The sequence below is a fragment of the Eurosta solidaginis genome, chromosome 1, assembly GCF_040869045.1.
Source record: "Eurosta solidaginis isolate ZX-2024a chromosome 1, ASM4086904v1, whole genome shotgun sequence".
In the NCBI taxonomy this organism is placed as follows: domain Eukaryota; kingdom Metazoa; phylum Arthropoda; class Insecta; order Diptera; family Tephritidae; genus Eurosta; species Eurosta solidaginis.
Genome location: NC_090319.1, coordinates 178,687,844 through 178,708,737, shown reverse-complemented (window position 1 = coordinate 178,708,737; position 20,894 = coordinate 178,687,844).

Genomic DNA, 20,894 nt, shown 5'->3' with positions numbered 1-20,894 from the left:
ATCGACACACATCACCTCTTCGTCGACTTTAAAGCCGCCTTCGACAGCACGAAAAGGAGCTGCCTATATGCCGCTATGTCTGAATTTGGTTTCCCCGCAAAACTTATACGGCTGTGCAAAATGACGTTGAGCAACACCATCAGCTCAGTTAGAATTGGGAAGGACCTCTCTGAGCCGTTCGAAACTAAACGAGGTTTCAGACAGGGTGACCCCCTTTCCTGCGATTTCTTTAATTTGATGCTGGAGAAAATTATACTAGCTGCAGAACTTAACCGCACTGGAACAATATACTATAAAAGCGTGCAATTACTGGCATATGCTGATGACATTGACATCATCGGCCTAAACACCCGCGCTGTTAGTTCTGCTTACTCCAAGCTGGAAAAAGAAGCGGTAAAGATGGGTTTGATGGTGAATGAGGACAAAACGAAGTACCTGCTGTCATCGAGCAAAGAGTCAGCGCATATGCGCCTTGGCAACCACGCTACTGTTGGCAGCCATAATTTCGAAATAGTAAAAGACTTCGTTTATTTGGGAACCAGCATCAACACTAGCAACAACATCAGCACTGAAATCCAGCGAAGAATCAATCTTGCCAATAAATGCTACTTTGGACTAGGTAGGCAATTGAAAAGTAAAGTCCTCTCTCGGCGAACGAAAATCATACTCTACAAGTCACTTATCGTACCCGCCCTGCTATATGGGGCAGAAGCATGGACCATGACAACAGCAGATGAAGCGGCTTTGGGAGTGTTCGAGAGAAAAGTTCTGCGAAAGATTTATGGACCTCTACGCGTTGGCGATGGCGAGTACCGAAGAAGATTTAATGATGAGCTGTAGGAGCTATACGCAGACATCAACATAGTCCAGCGAATTAAAACGCAGCGGCTGCGCTGGCTAGGCCATATTATGCGAATGAAAGATGATGCTCCGGCCAAGAAAGTTTTTCTATCGGAACCCGCCTATGGAAGCAGAGGTAGAGGGCGACCCCCACTCCGTTGGAAGGACCAGGTGGAAAACGATTTAAACTCCCTTGGTGTGACCAATTGGCGCCGGTTGGCGGAGCGACTGGCGCGCCTTGTTGGACGGCCATAACCGTTTAGACGGCTAAGCGCCAATTAAGTAAGTAAGTAAAAGAACTGTTTCTAAAATCATTTAACTCAAGTTACGATATATTTGCTTTAACCGAAACCTGGTTGAAACCTCATGTTTTTAACTCAGAGATTCTCTGTAATGACTACCAAATATATCGAAATGACCGCCTGAACAGAGTTGGAGGTGGAGTTCTGCTTGCTGTACACTCTTCAATACAATCTGAAGAGATTAGCGTACCCGCCGACCGACACAACTGAGTTCTTGTGTATACGCACACAACTTGCAAATATCCGCATTTATTTGGCAATCAGTTATATCCCGCCATTTCCTGAACTGTCTGTCCGTTTATATGCACCACATTTCCTTGCCAAATCTGTTAAATCGATGCTAAAGCCTTCCGATTCCATTATTGTCTAGGGTGACTTCAATATGCCGCACATATCATGGTGCATCTTTGACTTTAATATCGTTCGTCAAAGCTTTTCAACAATGAATTTCTAGACGGAGTGTCTGAGCTGTGCCTTCAACAAATCAACATCCAATCGAATAAATTCGGAAGAGTGTTATATTTAGCCTTTGTGGATGATGACTCTATATATTCCATTAGTCGATGCGAACCCATCATTGAACCTGAAAATGCTTACCAGCCTTCCCTCAAAATAGTTTACGAAGTTATAAGTAATGCTTGTAACAGCGGCAATGAACGATACAACTCCAGTTATCGCTTTGAATTTGCGAAGGCCAATTTCAAAAAATTAAATCGTGATCTATCTCGAATAGTGTGTCCAATATATAATGCTGATGTGTAGCAAAGCGTTTCTCACTTTTACAATACCATTTACTGTCTTTTTGAAAAATACGTACCTAAGCGGATTTGTGTACATTCCGATGCAAGCCAAGTATGGTTCACTAAAGAGCTGACAATTTTAAAGAATAAAAGTCTCGATCTTTCAAGTTGTTCAAAAAGACGGATTTACATAACCATTACTTACAGTACTCGATTCTACGCTGCAAGTATTTTCAACTGAACAAAAAGTGTTACAAAGCTTATCTTTGTAAAATGAAAAGAAATATAACTTGCAACCTGAAGGCATTTTACGGATTCGTAAACTCTAAACGCAGGGTGAAAGGGTTTCCATCATCCATGAAGTTCCAAGATAATATTTCCAGCGATGATCAAGAGATCACCGGCTTCTTTGCGGAATTTTTCAAATCAAATTACTCTATTGAGACCCCGTCTCGCCTAATGAATACCCATACCATATTGATTCATGTTATTCAATCAGAGCTCCAATTATACCTTCAGAGGATGTATTATCTTATTTAAAAACTTTAAAATTATCATATAAATACGGCCCTGACAGGATCCCGACACACTTTCTCAAAAAATGAGCTGCAAACATCTATCAGCCGCTAACAGATTTATTTAATTTATCTTTAATTTATGGCGTTTTCCCAACAATGTGGAAGGGAATCTTTTCTTATCCCGCTTCATAAAAATGCAAGCAGGTCTTCAATAGAAAACTACCGGGACATAGCAAAGTTATCCGCTATCCCAAAGTTATTTGAGGCTATTTTTACCCACCACCTAACATTCTCTATTTCCCCCATAATTGCAAGCTTGCAACATGGGTTCTGTAAGGGCAAATCACCTATCACCAATTTACTAGAATTTACCAGCCACGTTTCTAATGGATTTAGAAAAGGCCTTCACACTGATGTAATTTACACCGATTTTAGTAAAGCTTTCGACAAAGTATCACACCCATTACTTATTCATAAGCTTGGTGAACTCGGTTTCCAACCCCGTCTTATATGTTGGATTTCTTCGTATCTTGGTAATCGTACGCAAAAGTAATCTTTAAAAATACACTTTCTGGGGTCATCAGTGTTTCTTCTGTGTTCCTCAAGGCAGCCATCTTGGTCCGATTCTGTTCTTGTTGTGCATAAACGATATATCTAATACAATTAAATACTCAAAAATCTTGGTGTACGCAGACGATGTAAAACTTTTCAAATCATGTGTCTCGGTTTAGGAACATTCCTTGCGTCAAATGGATTTAAATCACTTGGTCACCTGGTGCAATGTAAATTATATGCCGCTCAATCTCAAAAAATGTAAATTCATGTGTTTTTCTCGGAGAGTTTCGCCACCAGCTTCATACACAATTAACAATTATAGTCTAGAAACTGTAAATAATTTTATTGACTTGTGAGTCATGATGGATTCCAAACTTAGTTTCAGTCTTCATATTAATGCTACAGTGAATAAAGGCAAAGGTGTTTTTGCATTTGCTAAACGGTGGTCAAAAGAAGTGAACGACCCTTACATAACTAAATCACTTTTTACAACATTAGATAGGCCAATATTAGAATACGGCTCAATAATTTGGAATCCGCGTTATCAAGTCTATGCAGACAGTTTGGAATCAACACAAAAACAATTTTTACTATTTGCATTAAGACATTTTCAATGGGACTATTTAACTAATCTTCCACCTTATACTAATCGATTAAAGCTTATCAATCTTCGAACTCTTGCTAGTCGAAGGGAAATGCTTGGTGCAATATTTATGACAAAACTTTTAAATGGATCAATTTCGAGCCCATTCCTTCTGAATAAAGTGAACTTTTGCGTTCCCTCTCGGACATCGAGATACTTCATACCTCTTCTGCTGAAGCAATGTAGAACAAATTTCGAACAAAATGAACCTTTTCGGCGTTTATGCCAAGATTATAACTTTAACTCAAACAAATTTGATAGATCGGACTCCCTTTTTTCTATAAAAAAGATTGTTCTCACCTCTCTTAATAATTAATGTATAACACGTTTGCTTCTGTTCTCTTTAAGTATTACGCTTGGCTGATGACATTTCTCTTGTAGCTGAGCAGTCTCAGATCGCGACGCTTGACAAACCGCTGCCCATCAAAAACTCGGCAAAAACAAAAAAAGACAAGTAAGGAAGGCTAAGTTCGGGTGTAACCGACCATTACATACTCAGCTGAGAGCTATGGAGACAAAATAAGGGAAAATAACCATGTAGGAAAATGTATGGGTATTTTAGAAGGGCGTGGGCCTTAGTTTTATAGGTGGACGCCTTTTCGAGATATCGCCATAAAGGTGGACCAGCGTGACTCTAGAATTTGTTTGTACGATATGGGTATCAAATGAAAGGTGTTAATGAGTATTTTAAAAGGGAGTTGTGGTATTTGTATATGTGAAGGCGTTTTCGATATATTGATTAAAATCTGGACCAGGGTGGCCCAGAACATCATCTGTCGGGTACCGCTAATTTATTTATATATGTAGTACCACGGACAGTATTCCTGCCAAGATTCCAAGGGCTGTTGATGTCGCCCTGCAGAACTTTTTCATTTTCTTCTACTTAATATGGTAGGTGTCACAACCATTTTGCAAAGTTTTTTTCTGAAGTTATACTTTGCGTCAATAACCAATCCGATTACTATGTTTCATCCCTTTTTTCGTATTTGGTATAGAATTATAGCATTTTTCATTTTTAGTAACTTTCGATATCGGAAAAGCGGGCGACCATTTTTTACGCCAATACAAAGTGAGTTCAGATAAGTACGTGAACTGAGTTTGGTAAATATATATCGATTTTTGGTCAAGTTATTGTGTTAACGGCCGAGCGGAAGGTCGGCTGTGTATAGAAAATGGGCGTGGCTTCAACCGATTTCGCCCCTTTTCACAGAAAACAGTTACCTTCCTAGAGTCTAAACCCCTACAAAATTTCACAAGGATTGGTAAATTTTTGTTCGACTTATGGCATTAAAAGAATCCTAGACAAATTAAATGAAAAAGGGCGGAGCCACCCCCTTTTTGAAATTTTCTTTTATTTTTGTATCTTATTGCACCATATCATTACTGGAGTGGAATGTTGACATAATTTAATTATATACTGTACAGATATTAAATTTTTTGTTAAAATTTGACTTAATTTTTATTTTTTTTTGAAGTGGGCGTGGTCGTTCTCCGATTTTACTAATTTTTATTAAGCATACATATAGTAATAGGAGTAACGTTCCTGCCAAATTTCATCATGATATCTTCAACGACTGCCAAATTACAGCTCGCAAAACTTTTAAATTACCTTCTATTAAAAGTGGGCGGTGCCACGCCCATTGTCCAAAATTTTACTAATTTTCTATTCTACGTCATAAGCTCAACTCACCTACCAAGTCTCATCGCTTTATCCGTCTTTGGTGAATTATCGCACTTTTTCGGTTTTTCGAAATGTTCGATATCGAAAAAGTGGGCGTGGTTATAGTCCGATATCATTCATTTTAAACAGCGACCTGAGCTGAGTGCCCAGGAAAGTACATACCAAATTTCATCAAGATACCTCAAAATTTACTCAAGTTATCGTGTTAACGAAAATACGGACGGACGGACGGACATGGCTCAGTCAATTTTTTTTCGATACTGATGATTTTGATATATGGCAGTCTATATCTATCTCGATTCCTTTATACCTGTACAACCAATCGCTATCCAATCAAAGTTAATATACTCTGTGAGCTCTGCTCAACTGAGTATAACAAAAAAAATGATTATGTATATTGTATCGAATATTAGCAGCACTAAGGGATACTATCATCTCTAAGCCGATGCTAAGCAGTGAATGGAATGCACATCAACAATTCAATCATTATGTCTATACATATGTACGTACACGCAGCGGAGAAGCAACGCACAAACACATGCAGATATCTTATCTGAGATTCTCCCAAAAGTATGCAATTATAATTGTGGAAGTGTCGCTCAAAAATACACGTGCATATGAGAGCTATACACGCGCATCTGTAGTTATAATTATATAGAAATAACTAAGTAAATTCTGGAAGTATGCCTAGAAGTATGCAAATGAGAAATCACAGAGTATAAAAGCCGCAAAAGTAGAGGTGCGACAATCAGTTTCATTTAAGCAAGCTATTGGTTGTGAAGTATCAGTGTTATATTGTGAAGTACTTTAATAAAGGCCATTTTGCATTATTAAATATTGGAGTTATTTATTCAACAGTTTAGTGATACAAACGTTAGTACAAGGTTGCAAATAAGAGGATTTGCACTAAATTCGTTACAATTGGTGTCAGAAGAGGAATTCTTGAATAAATTTCGAAGATTGCGAATACAACTTGGACATGGCAAAGTTGAGTGAATTGAGGATCCAGCAACTGAAGAAGGAGTTGGAGAGCCGTGGATTGAATACAACCGGCAATAAGATCGAACTCCAAGCACGGCTACGATACGCTATGGATTCGGAAATTAATGTGGACGATGATGTCTTTCATCCTGATGGGGACTAGACATCAACAAAAATTTAAGAGAAAAATGAAACATCGCAGACATATTTGGCATCTCAACTGGAAGTGCAAGAGGCACGTATATCTGAAATTTCGGCACGAATTTCGGAACAAGTATCATCGCAGCTCTTTGTGAAACTGGAAGAGCAGGATGCTAAAATTTTACAACTCGAGGACAAAATTGATGCCGAGATAGAAGCGTTAAAAGGTCGTATGGAGCAGTTACAACTAAACCGCCCAGCTGTTCCAGCAAGCAATCTAAAGGTAAAAACACCATCATTTGACGGTTCTGTTCCTTTCCAGGCCATTAAGCTACAATTTGAGAAGACCGCAGCAGTGAACAACTGGAATGTTGAATGTTCATGGCGTTGAAAGGGCCTGCAGCTGAGATTTTACAAACCATTCCATAGGGCGAACGGAACTGTTATGAAGCATTGATGGGCGCTCTAGAGGGACGATACGGAACTGAGCATAGGAGACAGATATACCAAATGGAGTTGCTGAACCGCTTCCAGAGGCCTGGTGAAACATTGCAAGAGTTTGCGTCGGATGTTGAAAGGGGAGCACACTTAGCGAATGCGGATGCACCCGTGGAATACACTGAAAGGGTAAATATTCAGAGCTTTATAAATTTGCATGCGGGACGTCGAAGCAAAGCGAGTTACATACGCAAACCCAAAGCCAACATTCGCAGAAACGGTATCACATGCTCTGATTCAAGAAACAGCGTCGCTTCTGTGTAAGCCAGTTTTCAAAGCACGCCGTGTGGAATTAGAAAGGCCAGAGTGGGTAGACGCAATTTTAGAAGCTTTAAAAGGAACGCGACAGAGGAATAATGGTGCAATCAAATGTCAACATTGCTCGTCATTGCAGCACCGGTCCTGGTAGTTCAAACTTGGATGGCCGTAAACGTAAAGCTGGAGGAGATTAGCAAGAGCGTGCCAGATGTAAAGATCGAAATCTAGCTCCAGCTGTTGAATGTCCTGTGATATCTATCTTGCAAACTGGAAGAAAATCGAGCAGCTTTGCCGTCAAAGGAAAGCTGGATAGCAAGGATAGTGTACTGATTGTAGATGGATTTCACTCCTTAATCCGATCTGATTTGGTCAATAGGAGAGTAAAGCCATTACCTAGAGCAAGGTTGCGTACGTTCACAGGGGAGTATAACCAACTCCAGGTAGAAGTAATATGTGAAGTCTTAATTGGGAAGGTCATGGTTCTACACAAATTCATTGTGGCGGAGATTGTTGATGAAGTCATATTGGGAGTGGACTTCTTAGTTGACCACGACATCAAGGTCGATATGCAGAGAAGGGTAATGCGTTATGAGAACCAGGATGTACCACTTAAATTTAGTTTGGAGAAGGGGTTCAGCAGTAATCGAGTACTGGTAGAGGAGTGTCGAAAAAGACCACGAAAGTCAAAGGTAAAGGTTGATGGAACGAATGGGCCAAACAAAGCAAAATCAAAGATACCAGCGAGAGAAACACTGGCATTGACAAAACCAAAGGGACGCACGAAAACGAAGGAAAGAATTTCCCAGAAGAAATGCGAGGGTAGTTTCAAGCCAGGGAGCACCACTCTTGTGAAACATGGGAACGATACTGATTATGCGAAGCCAATCGGTCAGATTATAAAAGCCGCAAAAGTAGAGGCGTGACGATCAGTTTCATTTAAGAAGATATTGGTTGTGAAGTATCAGTGTTATAATGAAGGCCATTTTGCATTATTAAATATTGGAGTTATTTATTCAACAGTTTAGTGATACGAACGTTAGTACAAGGTTGCAAATAAACGGAATTCAGTAAATTCGTTACAATATATATAAATCGATCACGTGAACAGGATTAGCCTGGTTTCATTGGGCCACTTGAGTTCATTACAAAAAAAAAACAAAAACTAAGTATGTGATACAAGTTTGGCAAAAAAGGCTTACAATTTATATTTGGCATGTAAAACCCCCTAGATATCGTACACGTAACTGCCTATCGGAATTGAGTCTTCAAACACTTTATGAGGGTTTGTGCCATAACAACAATAAGAACAACCATAAAACCAATTATAGTATATACGAGTTAAAAATTCACATTCACGTATTTATTTATTTTTTATTTATTTAGGTACAAGGAATCTAATTCGGAAAGTATTAAATATAGGTACTAATGTTACTTTCTTCTTGTTTTTTGTGGTATTCACTTTTTTAATAAGTACTAGCAAATAAAAGGTTAAAATGGACATTTTTAAATTGATTTAAAAATTAATTTGTTATAAATTCAGGTTCAGTTCAAGTTATTGTTAGAATAAATAACAAGGTGTTTCGGAAGATTTTCAAAACAAAAGTTTTGTCTGTTGTCCCGGAACAAGTTTTTATACATTGAAAAACTCCGCTCTACATCAACCGAAGTAATCGGTGCATACTTAAAAGCTAAAGTTTCTTCAACTTTATACTTTTCAAAAACATCGTTTGTTATTTATTCGATCTACAGAAAATGTTTCCCTTTATTCTGTAACATTCTAAAACCTTTATTTTTTTGTAATAACTCTGTGAATTTGGTTTGCACTGTTGTAACACCAACGGCATAAATTAACTCCTTGGCAGGTAGGACTATTTCTATTTGTTCGCAGAGTGACAAGCCGGTCGTTTGGAGTTCTGTAATTGAACTGGCCAGGAATGCAAAATTTTATTGAATATTTGTTGCCGCACCGTAGCCTCATATAGCAATTCTTGGGCAACTTTAATGCACTGAGACTCCTCATAATTTGAAGCGCTAACAACTAGTTTGATATTTCAAAGTATTCCACATAATATTGAACAGTTTGCAGCCAACTTCACCAACGTTTAACGATAGGATGCGGAGGTAATGGCAAGTCTGGCTGCATTTCTTTGAAAAGTGTTAAGCGTGAAGGCGCTTTTGGAAATATATTTTTCAAATTTTGAAATTAACTTGTCAACTTCACGGTACTGATCCCTAATTTTCTCACAAACACGATTTAGTGCGTGGGCTAAACATGTTCAGTGCATAAGCTTTGGATAGAATACTGAGATAACCTTGCCTGCTTTAGTCATGTACAGTGCTGCATCAGTTATATAGAGCAAAATTTTGTCTGTGCTGGTATATTCATCCAAGAGCTTAACGGAATCATCGAACAGATATTTCAAGTTTAACCTTGTTTAGCAACATCTGTTTCGATAATTTTTTTATATCCAAGTTACCAATTAACACATTTGATACGTAGCGGCCAACACTGTCAGTAGTTTCATCAATAGAATCGCATAAAAACTTAATTTTCACTCCATTCTTGATCATGATACAATCACGAGAGGTTTGCTCGGCTGACAAATTTTTGTTGAAAATTGCAGCCATTTTGCTACCAAATCGAACTGACATCCGTTAACTGTACTGTTTCTTTGCAATTTTTCGAAAAATATTAGTAGTAGAAATAAAAAGCAATCAGTTTACAAATAGCCGATAAGTACTGAATTGCTTAATTCCTTAGAACAATTTTTTTTTAATTTTATAATGAATTTATTAACTATGCCATGATCTATTAGTGTGGCTGAACATATGTAGGTAATTTTATGAAAAGTACGGACACCAAGGAATCGTGCACTTTCGTAAACCTATAAACATACGAAATCTAAACCAACTCAAAATTCATCGTTCAACGTTAAAAACTCGACTAGTAAATCGATTCACGTAAAAATGTCATTAATAAATAATGGAGATGTCATAACGAAATGTACTCATAGAGCATGTTAATTTATTCATTCCGTATGTTCGGAACATTCATCTCCATTTAAGAATTTTTGGAATCGGTTTATATTTGGAATATTATGTATGCACTTATTTGATATATTCGGACCTCGTGAGTTAGTATCAAATTAACGTATTCCGAAAATTCTAAATTAACGGTTTATCTGGAACACTTCCATGAATACTTAACGGAAAAGAGCTTTCCGAATTTGTGTGTGTAGCAGGACCTCGCAAAAGCTTAAATCGTCTGCCAAAGTCAAGGCCGGAATATAAAGTTCTAGGACAATAGGCCATTTTATCTTATTTCTTTTTGTCAGTTCATTGCGGCTGCTGATTAGAGTATCACCACATATCAGCTGCCTGTTCAAAATCGACCTATCTCAAAATATTTTTCTCAAATGTCCCATTTCAGGATTTGTCTCAAAAATGCCAGTTTGTTTTTGAATAAAATTCTAACGTACGGTAGTTTTCAAACAAATTTTGCTATTTCCCCCAAAGCCTGTTGGCATTTACTAATTTATTATCTCTACTAATATACCACTAAAGGTACTTTTCTGCTGCAATTTTAGCTGAAGGGGAATGAATTATTCCCCGTTTTCCTTTCTTCGTAAAAGCAAGCCGTGCAGATTTTTAAATTTGGGAGTGTCAAAGCTCTGTCATCATTAGAAAACAAACCTCTAGTAATTGAATCATGATTCTTGATATTAGAAATTGTTGACTTATAAATCCGATCAATATTACGTCGTAATGTTGTTTCCAATGGTATAGTTTGTCCATATATTTTTCAAAAAACATTATTAGACTATTATCTCTCATTTTGTGCAAGGTAGGATAATGAAAATTGGTAAGGAGCTATATGACGTTAAGTCCTAACACTTCCAGTAAAATTGGAATTGGGAAAAAGGGGCGTGGCACTTTCTTAAAATGGGATTTTTCAGAACTATGGCTGCCGTTCAAACATAGGTTATTATAACAATTTGACTACAGAGTTCTTTGGCTGTAATTCCTTTTGGATGTTTAGTAATCTTCCGCCGTTAAAATTCTTTGTTAATTTGACTATATCCACATCTTCTATCTATCTATATATATAAATTCAAATTATGTATGTATGTAGGTATAGATCGAGTTGCGTCCTAAACGGATCGACTGATCACAAACAAATTTGCAAAACCCAGTAGAAACCTCACAAAGATGGTCATAGGCTAAAAATAAGGGGCGTGGCGCCCGCCGTACAAATGGAATCTTTGATACTGCATAACCCTGAAGGTATTCATGCTAGAACATTGAAATTCAGTAAGGAGTTATACGAGGTCAATCCCTAACACCACTAAGAAAATAAATGGGGAGTAAGAAGGGGGCATGGCACCTCCCATATAAATGGAATAATGAAAATTGGTAAGGAGCTATATATCTTTAAGTCCTAACAACGCCAGTAATATATGGAATTGAAAAAAAAAAACAAGACAAATGGGACTTTCAGAACTGTGGCTGCCTTAAAAACTTAGGTTATTTCAACACGTAAAGTTTGATTGCAGAGTTGGTTTTGGCTGTTATTCCTTTAGTATTCTTTTATGTTATCCTCAGGGTTGGTGTTTTTGGATACGCCTGGAGGAACCGGAAAAAATATTTCTGTTTAAATTGATATTAATTGATTTAAGACCAAAAAGAGAAATCACTATGGCATTTGCTTTCTCAGATACCGCGGATACCATTTGTTTGGTGGACGTGCAAACTCCGGATTTAAATGATCACTGTCTGCAAACATCTGATACACCGATGTGCAACATAAGCAAACGGTCAGGCCAAAGTGAGGGTGTGTGATGTGTGCACCATGACTATAAACAGTCACCGCAAGTTTCAGACCAAACGCTTAAGAATTTAAGGTGTAATGACCATCCCAAAGGTGGTGCTTTCCTGTTACTTCCTAGAACAGTCGCAGTTGAAGTAAATGCGTGCTTTTTTGTCTATAGAGGGCTTTACGTACAAAAATTTACTCTCTTTAGAAATATGAGAGGGCAATTTGGCGGAAACACTTCAGCAGCAGCTTTTGCTAAACAACTTCTTCAAATTAAATATGGCAAAATTCCTATTTCTTTACTAACAGATTTGATTTATTTTCCTGCAATTTTTTGAGAAATTATTACATCACCTGAAGTTTTAATAGCTAATCTTTCTTCCAAATATTAAAACTATCTTTCCAAACTATAAATGGCTTCGAGAAAAGGCATTTTAGGCACCTTATGAGGATGTTAATATCACTAGAACAAGAACAACTTATCACTCTATTAACACAGTCGTGGAAGAGTCCCAAGCTGTGCATATCCGATTGAGTTTATTAGCTCTTTTGAGCCATTAGAAATTTCTCCTCATCGATTGACCCTTAAGAAAGGGCCCATAATATTTATGCTTCGTTATTTCAATTCTCCACGCTTATGTAGTGGGACAAGGCTTTTCATCACAAAACTTTTACTAATGTCATTGAAGCAATTTATTTTATCGGAAAATTTCGAAAACAAAAAAGTTTAAAACCAAGGATTCCATTGATATCGATAGATTTGTCTTTTAAATTTTAAATGCCTCAAATTTCCTATCCTATCAATGAAACCCTAGGACGAACATTATTTGCGATTCAAGGGATTGATGAGCGCAATACAAACCTTTATAGCTTCAGAGCTTCTAGAACGCAATTGTCAACCCCACCTACGCGAGAGGAATCCTGTTAAAAATATGAATATATCATACAACAAAAGTCATTAGATGTAGCAGAAGTCAATGTTACCAACTCATGTTTTACCCAAGGCCAGTACTCATGGCCAGTTACGCGTTGCCTGCATATTTTTATAGAAACGTGGGGTAAAACCCACGGGCATAAGCTAGTTTATTATAAACTGTATCTACATTATTTAATAATAACATATATGTAATACTCCTATATTGCTAATAGAAAATACTCGCAATGTGTTTTGAATTGGAAATCAAAACAAGACAGCCTATAAAATTTTTGTGATTGTAGCAGCATAAGTGTGACAAGAAAAAATTTAAATTTAGGTACATTCGATTATTGCATACAAAAACGAAATCGTTTAAAAAACAATATATCGACACTCTGATGTTTGGTAATATGCCTAGACTTTTGTAGCAATATAGGAGTATTACATATATGAATAATTAACTGTTTCTTAGTTATAACTTTTAAAATGCCTCATCTAAAATCTGCTTTCTATATTTTAATGCTGATTTAACATAATGGTACAACGCGATCACGTTTTTTTTCCATTTAACCATTCAATAACCTCTTGGTGTGTTAATAAATTTTTTTTCAGGGAGTAAAATTCTATATTCCCTAAGCACTGCACAACTACCTATAAAGTGTGAAATATTTTCTTCATTTCTTGAGTTGCAAATTGGACAGTGCCTATCTGGATGCACAACGTATGGTTCGTAATTTAGTTTTAAGAATTCTCCTCTTACCCGAAACAGAGTACTGATCGTATCTACGCTAAAATCATCTCTAAAATAATTACTACGCTCACAGAGAGTATGTTCGAGGCCGGGGTGGGTTCGTCTTTCTACGCTACTTCGAGCTCTAAATAGAAATTGGTTCCTTCTCTCCGTGCCAATCTTAGCTAGAATATTGTGGTGCCAATGTCTCCACAAAGAGGTTTCAGTTATTACTAGTGGTTCTTCATACTCGTTGGAAAGTGCATCCAATATTTGGAAACATTGGGACCGTGTTTCAAACAAGCGGACTACGATTTTCTTTGGGATACGATTATTACCCATTTCCATAACCCTAGAGATATAATTGAAATGCGTTTTCAAGAGACCAATGTACAACTCGAGGAGCCCAGATTCTGGATGAATCATATAATTCGGTGTATTACGTGGCAATCTGAACAGCCTCTTGGTGAAGTATCTAAGCAACTTTTCTACTTCCTCGTAATAATCAAGCCCCCACAATTCTGAGGCATACCATAATACCGTACGCACCGCTGCTTCGAATAGTTTGTATTTATGACTAAGAGGGATGTATTTTTTATCCAAAATCGTTCTCCAGGTGTTGTTTATAGCCCATTTTGATGATTTAAGTTTACCTACCAAATGATTGTGGAACGATACATTTTGCGTAATAAGTACTCCAAGATATTTGTATTGCTCAAACTTCTCTAACTCTTGTCCAAACAAATGCCATGTTTCATCTCTACAATACCTGCCTTTTGACCGCCTGAAAATAAGTACCTTTGTTTTATTTTTATTTATTGTAAGACCCCAGTCACTAGTTGTTTAGGGGTTTCAGCTAAGATTACTATATCATCGGCGTACATAAGGGTCTTTATATGGATACCCCCAAACGTAATACCATTTATTAAGTGATTCACCAAATCATCCAGGAAGAGAGCGAACAGTAATGGACAAAGTAGGCAGCCTTGCTTAGCACCCGCTTCGGTTGGAAACCATTCTGTAGTTGTGCTCCCATCCCACACCCTTGCCACGTTATTTTTGTAGAGACCACTTAGTATATCAAGCATTTTTGTGGAAAGACCTATATAACTTAATTTGAAGAACAGCGCTTTCCGCATTATAGAGTCAAAAGCGGCTTTAAAGTCAACGAACAAGGCATAGAACTTTTTTTTTGGAAATGTAATACTGAGATACGCTTGTCAAACTGAAAATGTGATCAACTGTAGAATATCCTCTTCTAAATCCTGCCTGAAACTCACTTAAAAGCGAGTTTTTCTCCACCCAAGCCGATAGCCTTTCGTACAAAATGGAAGTAAATATTTTTGCAATGGCATTCTGGAAAGAAATGCCTCTGTAATTATTAGGGCCATTTATGTCTACATTTTTAAAAAGTGGCATTATAATGGCGCTCTGAAACATCGAAGAAACCGACCCGGAGCTATGCATACTATTAAAGCAAGGGGCAAGCTGTTCTATAAAGTTAGGGGGTGCATGTTTAAAGAATTCCGCAGGTATACCGGCCGGCCCCGGTGCTTTATTATCTTTAGTTCGTTTTAGTGCTTCCTTCACTTCATTTACAGTAATGTCGCAATCCAATTCTTCAATCGAAACGAAGGGCAGAGCCAAGCTGAGACTAGATACACAACTTTTTTGATTTAGAATAGTACAAAAATGTGATCAAAGACTTTCGGCGCTTAACTGTGCACACTTAGTGAACTCCGTGCCATTTAGCTTCTTCACAACCCCCCAGTACTCATTACTATCTTTAATGTCGCTAAGTTTCATGGTCATATTTCTAAAATGTAAGTGTTTTTTATTAGTGGAAATTTCTTTAAACTCTTTATTACGACTTTGGTAGTCCCTCAAACTTTCCTGTGTTCCTTGTCTTATCGCTTTTCGTAACGCAGAGAATGATTTCTTTCTGGCCTCTTTGCATTCATTACCAAACCAAGAGTGTAATTCCTTTTTACGAGTACCGGACATTTTGCTTTGAAAATGTTGCGCTGCTTTGTTTACACTTTCTACTAAATTATTTAGCGTGTAGCTGCTTTCACTTACTGAATTTGAAAGTTGATTAAGAATTACCTTGTATTTTTCTGTTTGATCATTATGCCATTTAAGCCTAGGGAGTGGGTTCAAAGTACTTTCGCCTACATCTGATTGAGCCATAATCTTCAACATAACTGACAGAGGTTGATGCTCAGAACATAACATATCTTCCACCTTGGAGGAATGTATTGATTTAATAAAATTGCTCCGGATTAAGCAGTAGTCGATCACTGAACATGCAATTCCTCTCAAAAATGTGAAAACTCTATTATCTTCTTGTACGCGCCAGTTTAACGCAGGTTAAGAAAATGAACTACAAAATTCATTGACCTATCATAGCATGAATACCTTCAGAGTTATGCAGTATCAAAGATTCCATTGGTATGGCAGGTACCACGCCCCTTTTATATATCGATATTATTTTTAGCCTATGACCATCCCTGCAAGGTTTCAAGCGGGTTGTGCAACAATAACCTAAGTTTGTACGGAAGCCATAGTTCTGAAAAATTGTATGGCAGGTGCCACGCCCCATTTATATATCGAAATTATTTTTAGCCTATGACCATCCCTGGAAGGTTTCAAGTGGGGTGTGCAAATTTGGTTGTGATCGGTCGATCCGTTTAGGACGCAACCCGATCTATACCTACATACATACATAATTTGAATTTTATATATATGTATAATATACTTTGTATATAGATAGATAGAAGATGTGGATAGAGTAAAGTTAACAAAGAATTTTAACGGCGGAAGATTACTAAACATCCAAAAGGAATAACAGCCGAACAACTCTGTAGTCAAACTTTAGCTGTTATAATATCCAAAGTTTGTACGGCAGTCATAGTTCTGAAAAATCTCATTTGTAGGGAAGGTTCCACCCTTCTCTTCCCCAATCCCACATTTCACTGGGGGTGCTTGGACTTAACCTCATATAGCTCCTTACCAATTTTTCATTATCCTACCATTATTACTGCAGATATGCAGTATGATAAACTCCATTTATATGGGAGGTGTCACGCCCCCTTCTCCCCATCCCCACATATTCCTGAAGGTGTTAGGGATTGGCCTCATAAAACTTCTTACTGAATTTCAATGTTATAGCATGAATACCTTCAGCATTATGTAGTACCAAATATTCATTTGCAAGGGAGGTGCCACGCCCCTTTTATATATCGATATTATTTTTAGCCTATGACCACTGGGTTGTGCAAATTTGGTTGTGATCGGTCGATCCGTTTAGGACGCAACTCGATATATACCTACATACATACACAATTTGAATTTTATATATATAGATATAATGTTAAGAGATGAAAATTAAATACGTTGAAACTGACGGCGCTTTAAATGGTACACTGAAAAAAAAGACTGGTAAAATTAACCAAAAACGGGTCAATTCAACCGAAATTTCTGTCAATTTTTATCCATCGCAACAAGATGTTGAATCAACTGCGCACAAATCGTTGATTCATAATTGACCGCTTTAGTAGTCAAATGAACAAAAAAGGTTGTTGCGACAGCTTTGTACGAAAGCACCTATGTTGCCATATACATACATACATACGTAAATATGTGAATACATAAATACGCATGCTTGCGACATATACATACATATGTACGCACCTACTTACCGTACATCAAATATGCTGGCACACATTAAACATTATACACTTTATTATTTTGTTTTATTAAACGCACTTTCACCAAATTTTATATTTTATAATTTATAGTTTTGAACTTCGCTTTGCAAATAGTGAAAATAATAGTCACAAAACTGATTCTCAATTCTTTCAGTTGCAGCTCAGCTCATTCTCGATTTCTTCTCTGGAATGTAGTTGCCGCACTTGATTGTTTCGAACAAAACTTGTAGTATAAATGTTTGACATAACATTTTAATTACAGAACTTGTAAGTTATAGAAAAGTAAAGAATCAAATCACAGGAAGGTAATTCACCACTGGAGTAACTTTACATGTAGTTCGACAAGTTTAATTTTCGTAACACTTGAAGTTGAAACGATTCCAACACAACTCAAACTTTTATGTTGTCGGAAACATCAACATTAAAAAAGGATGTTTTTTCTTATCTTATTATATTCGTTCGCGTGAGTTAAAATTCGTGAAAACTTGAACAAAATGTTACTAACTTTGAAAAGTCCTGTTCGTTCAAACAAAACTTTTGCAACAAGAGGGCGCAATTTTGCAATTCGCTTGGAGGAGAAGTTGCAAAATTGTACCCGATAAATAGGTGTACGGGTATCTCATATTTTGTTTTGCACAGTAAATTCAAAAAAAGGTTTTTCGTGTTATATTGATAACTGAAAAACTATTTTTTTGTTGTTTTCCCATTTTGTGTGTTTTTTCGATTTGGTGGTTTTCTTATTTTGGTGTTTTTTTTTTTTATCAAGTGGCACCATCGTCATAAGTATAAAGTTGAGAGCGCAGTGAGCGTAAAATTCTCTTTAAAATTTGCTCATGTATTGACTGTTGATCGCTGTTGAAATGACCAGTGAGATCAGTTGTGTTAACGGAAAAATCAGTTAGAGTGATTAGGAATCTGTCAATTTTACAGAATTTTGTTAACTTAAGAGCGACAATTTCTCTTCTGTTGAAATGACTAAACTAATTTGTTCGCTTGACAAAGAACTCGGTCGAATTAACCATAATTCGATCCATTTCACCGAATCTCCGTTAAGTCAAGAACAACAGAACCGATTTGTTGATTTTACTAGCACCATTTCTTTCAGTGTAATCATTATTATATGGTAAATTTAAAACAAATAAACAACTACTACTCCTGCTAATAAATTAACGTGATTTACCTTATTCCAGAAAAAACTTTATTTTGCTGAGTACTTCAATTTGTTGGACAGCTGTTTATGGACACCCGCGGTACCTGGGTAACCAAGTGGTGGTATTTTAGGTATTTATTTAATAAAACGTTGTTATGTACGTATGTTTACTGCTACTTGTATTCCTTAAGGTATACTCGTTGCACTTGAAACCAAAAAAATTAATTTTTGAAAATTTTCTAAACTTTTTTGAACACTAGGGCCTCTAATTGGGCCAAGTGGTACCTTGGTACCTACGTCTTTGGCGACCTATCCGCGGGTAGTGTCATCAATAACATGACCTGCCGAAGAGAGAGATGGGATACGGTCAGCACATATGTGAGGCATATACTTATAAGTAAACGAGAAGACGGATGTCAAACCCATTAGCGTGAGGGTAGCCATAGAGCTCACGTAGCGCACACCCGTACCCGAAGTAATGCTAAACGCTGTCCAAGGTAAGGGGATTTGCGTGGGCAGTGGGAGGTTAGGTTTTAGTGGGAAGCCCTTCATGGAAGAAGGGAGTCCTAAACTCCGAGAGTCTCGCAGTGGGGCTCAAATATCCCGGTCAGTGCATAAAGAATTTCCCCCTTCCACAAAAAAAAAAACTACGTTTTTATTATTAGGATTTTAAGAAACCTGTGCAAGGTCTCCTGTTCGCTGTATGTGGTACGCTGTAACAAAATTGTATATTCGAAACCAAGGAAACAACTCAAATCTTAAAATTTTACATGAATATGAATATGAATTGCCCAAATAAAGTACCTATTATTTCAAATGAGATTATTGATAAAACACACATATTTTTTTATAAATTAGCACAATTTATATTTTTGCAACATCCCGATGGTACATTGAGACACTATACACAGTTTGCAGTAACTGGTAAACGGCCGGTTGCGTTCTCCGTGAACTCTAAAGGAATAGCCATTCCGTAATTAGTTGGTGGTGAAGTTCTTGCACTTATTTGTAGTTTTTGTTCTTTTCTCAATTTCGTCGAGAAAACGTGGGTGCCAACCGTACTTAGTGCTATGTCAATAATTCTGTGGAAAGAAGCGACAGTCCACCTCTGCGTTCATTGCTTATATGGATAAGTTTCTAGCACCTTATCCTTGGTATCCACACCCTCTTTCGTGCTATTGTAATACTCTGCTAGCACAGCCTGTGGTCGAAATTTGACCAACTTGTATTTTTTTCAACATCCAGTTTTGGGGATAGTGCAACAATGCGATAATAATTAAGCAGTGAGTGGAAATATAGCAAACTGGTCAAACCTACTCAAATTTTTCATTAAAATTTTGAATTTGATCTAAGACGTTACACTTTTTGATTGCATTTTTTATACTCACCTGAGCAGAGCTCACAGAGTATATTAATTTTGTTCGCATAACGGTAATCCGTAGCGGCATAAATTAATCGAGATAGATATAGACTTCTATGTATTAAAATGATCTGGGAGAAAAAAGAAATTCATTTAGCCATGTCCGTCCGTCCGTCCGCCCGTAAACCCGATAACTTGAGTAAATTTTGAGGTATCTTAATGAAATTTGTTATTTAAGTTCCTGGGCACACATCTCAGATCGCTATTTAAAATGACCGAAATCGGACTATAACCACGCCCAATTTTTCGATATCAAAAATTTCGAAAAACAGAAAAAGTGGGATAATTCATTACCAAAGACGGATAAAGCGACGAAGCTTGGTAGGTGGGTTGACCTTATGACGCAGAATATAAAATCAGTAAAATTTTATGGGCGTGGCACCACCCTCTTTTAAAAGAAGGTAATTTAAAAGTGATGCAAGCTGTAATTTGGCAGTCGTTAAAGATATCATTAAAAATATTAAAATTAGCAAATTCGAGTGACGAACACGCCAAAAAAATTGAATATATTTACAGTATATAAGTAAATTATGTCAACATTCAACTCCAGTAATGATATGGTGCAACAAAATACAAAAATAAAAGAAAAGTTCAAAATGGGCGTCGCTCCGCCCTTTTTCATTTAATTTGTCTAGAATACTTTTAATGCCATAAATCGAACAAAAATTTACCAATCCATGTCAAATTTGGTAAGAACATAGACGGTAACTGTTTTTTGTGACAATGGGCGAAATCGGTTTAGCCAAGCCCAGTTTGTATACACATTCGACCGTCTGTTCTTCCTATCGGCCGTTAGCACGATAACTAGAGCAAAAATCTATATATCTCTACTAAACTTGGTTTACGTACTTATCAGAGCTCACTTTATCTTGGTATTAAAAATGGGTGAAATCCGACTATGTCCTCGCCCACTTTTTCTATATCGAAAATTTCGAAAAATGAAAAAAATGCCATAATTCTATAACAAATACGAAACAAGGGATGAAACATGGTGATGG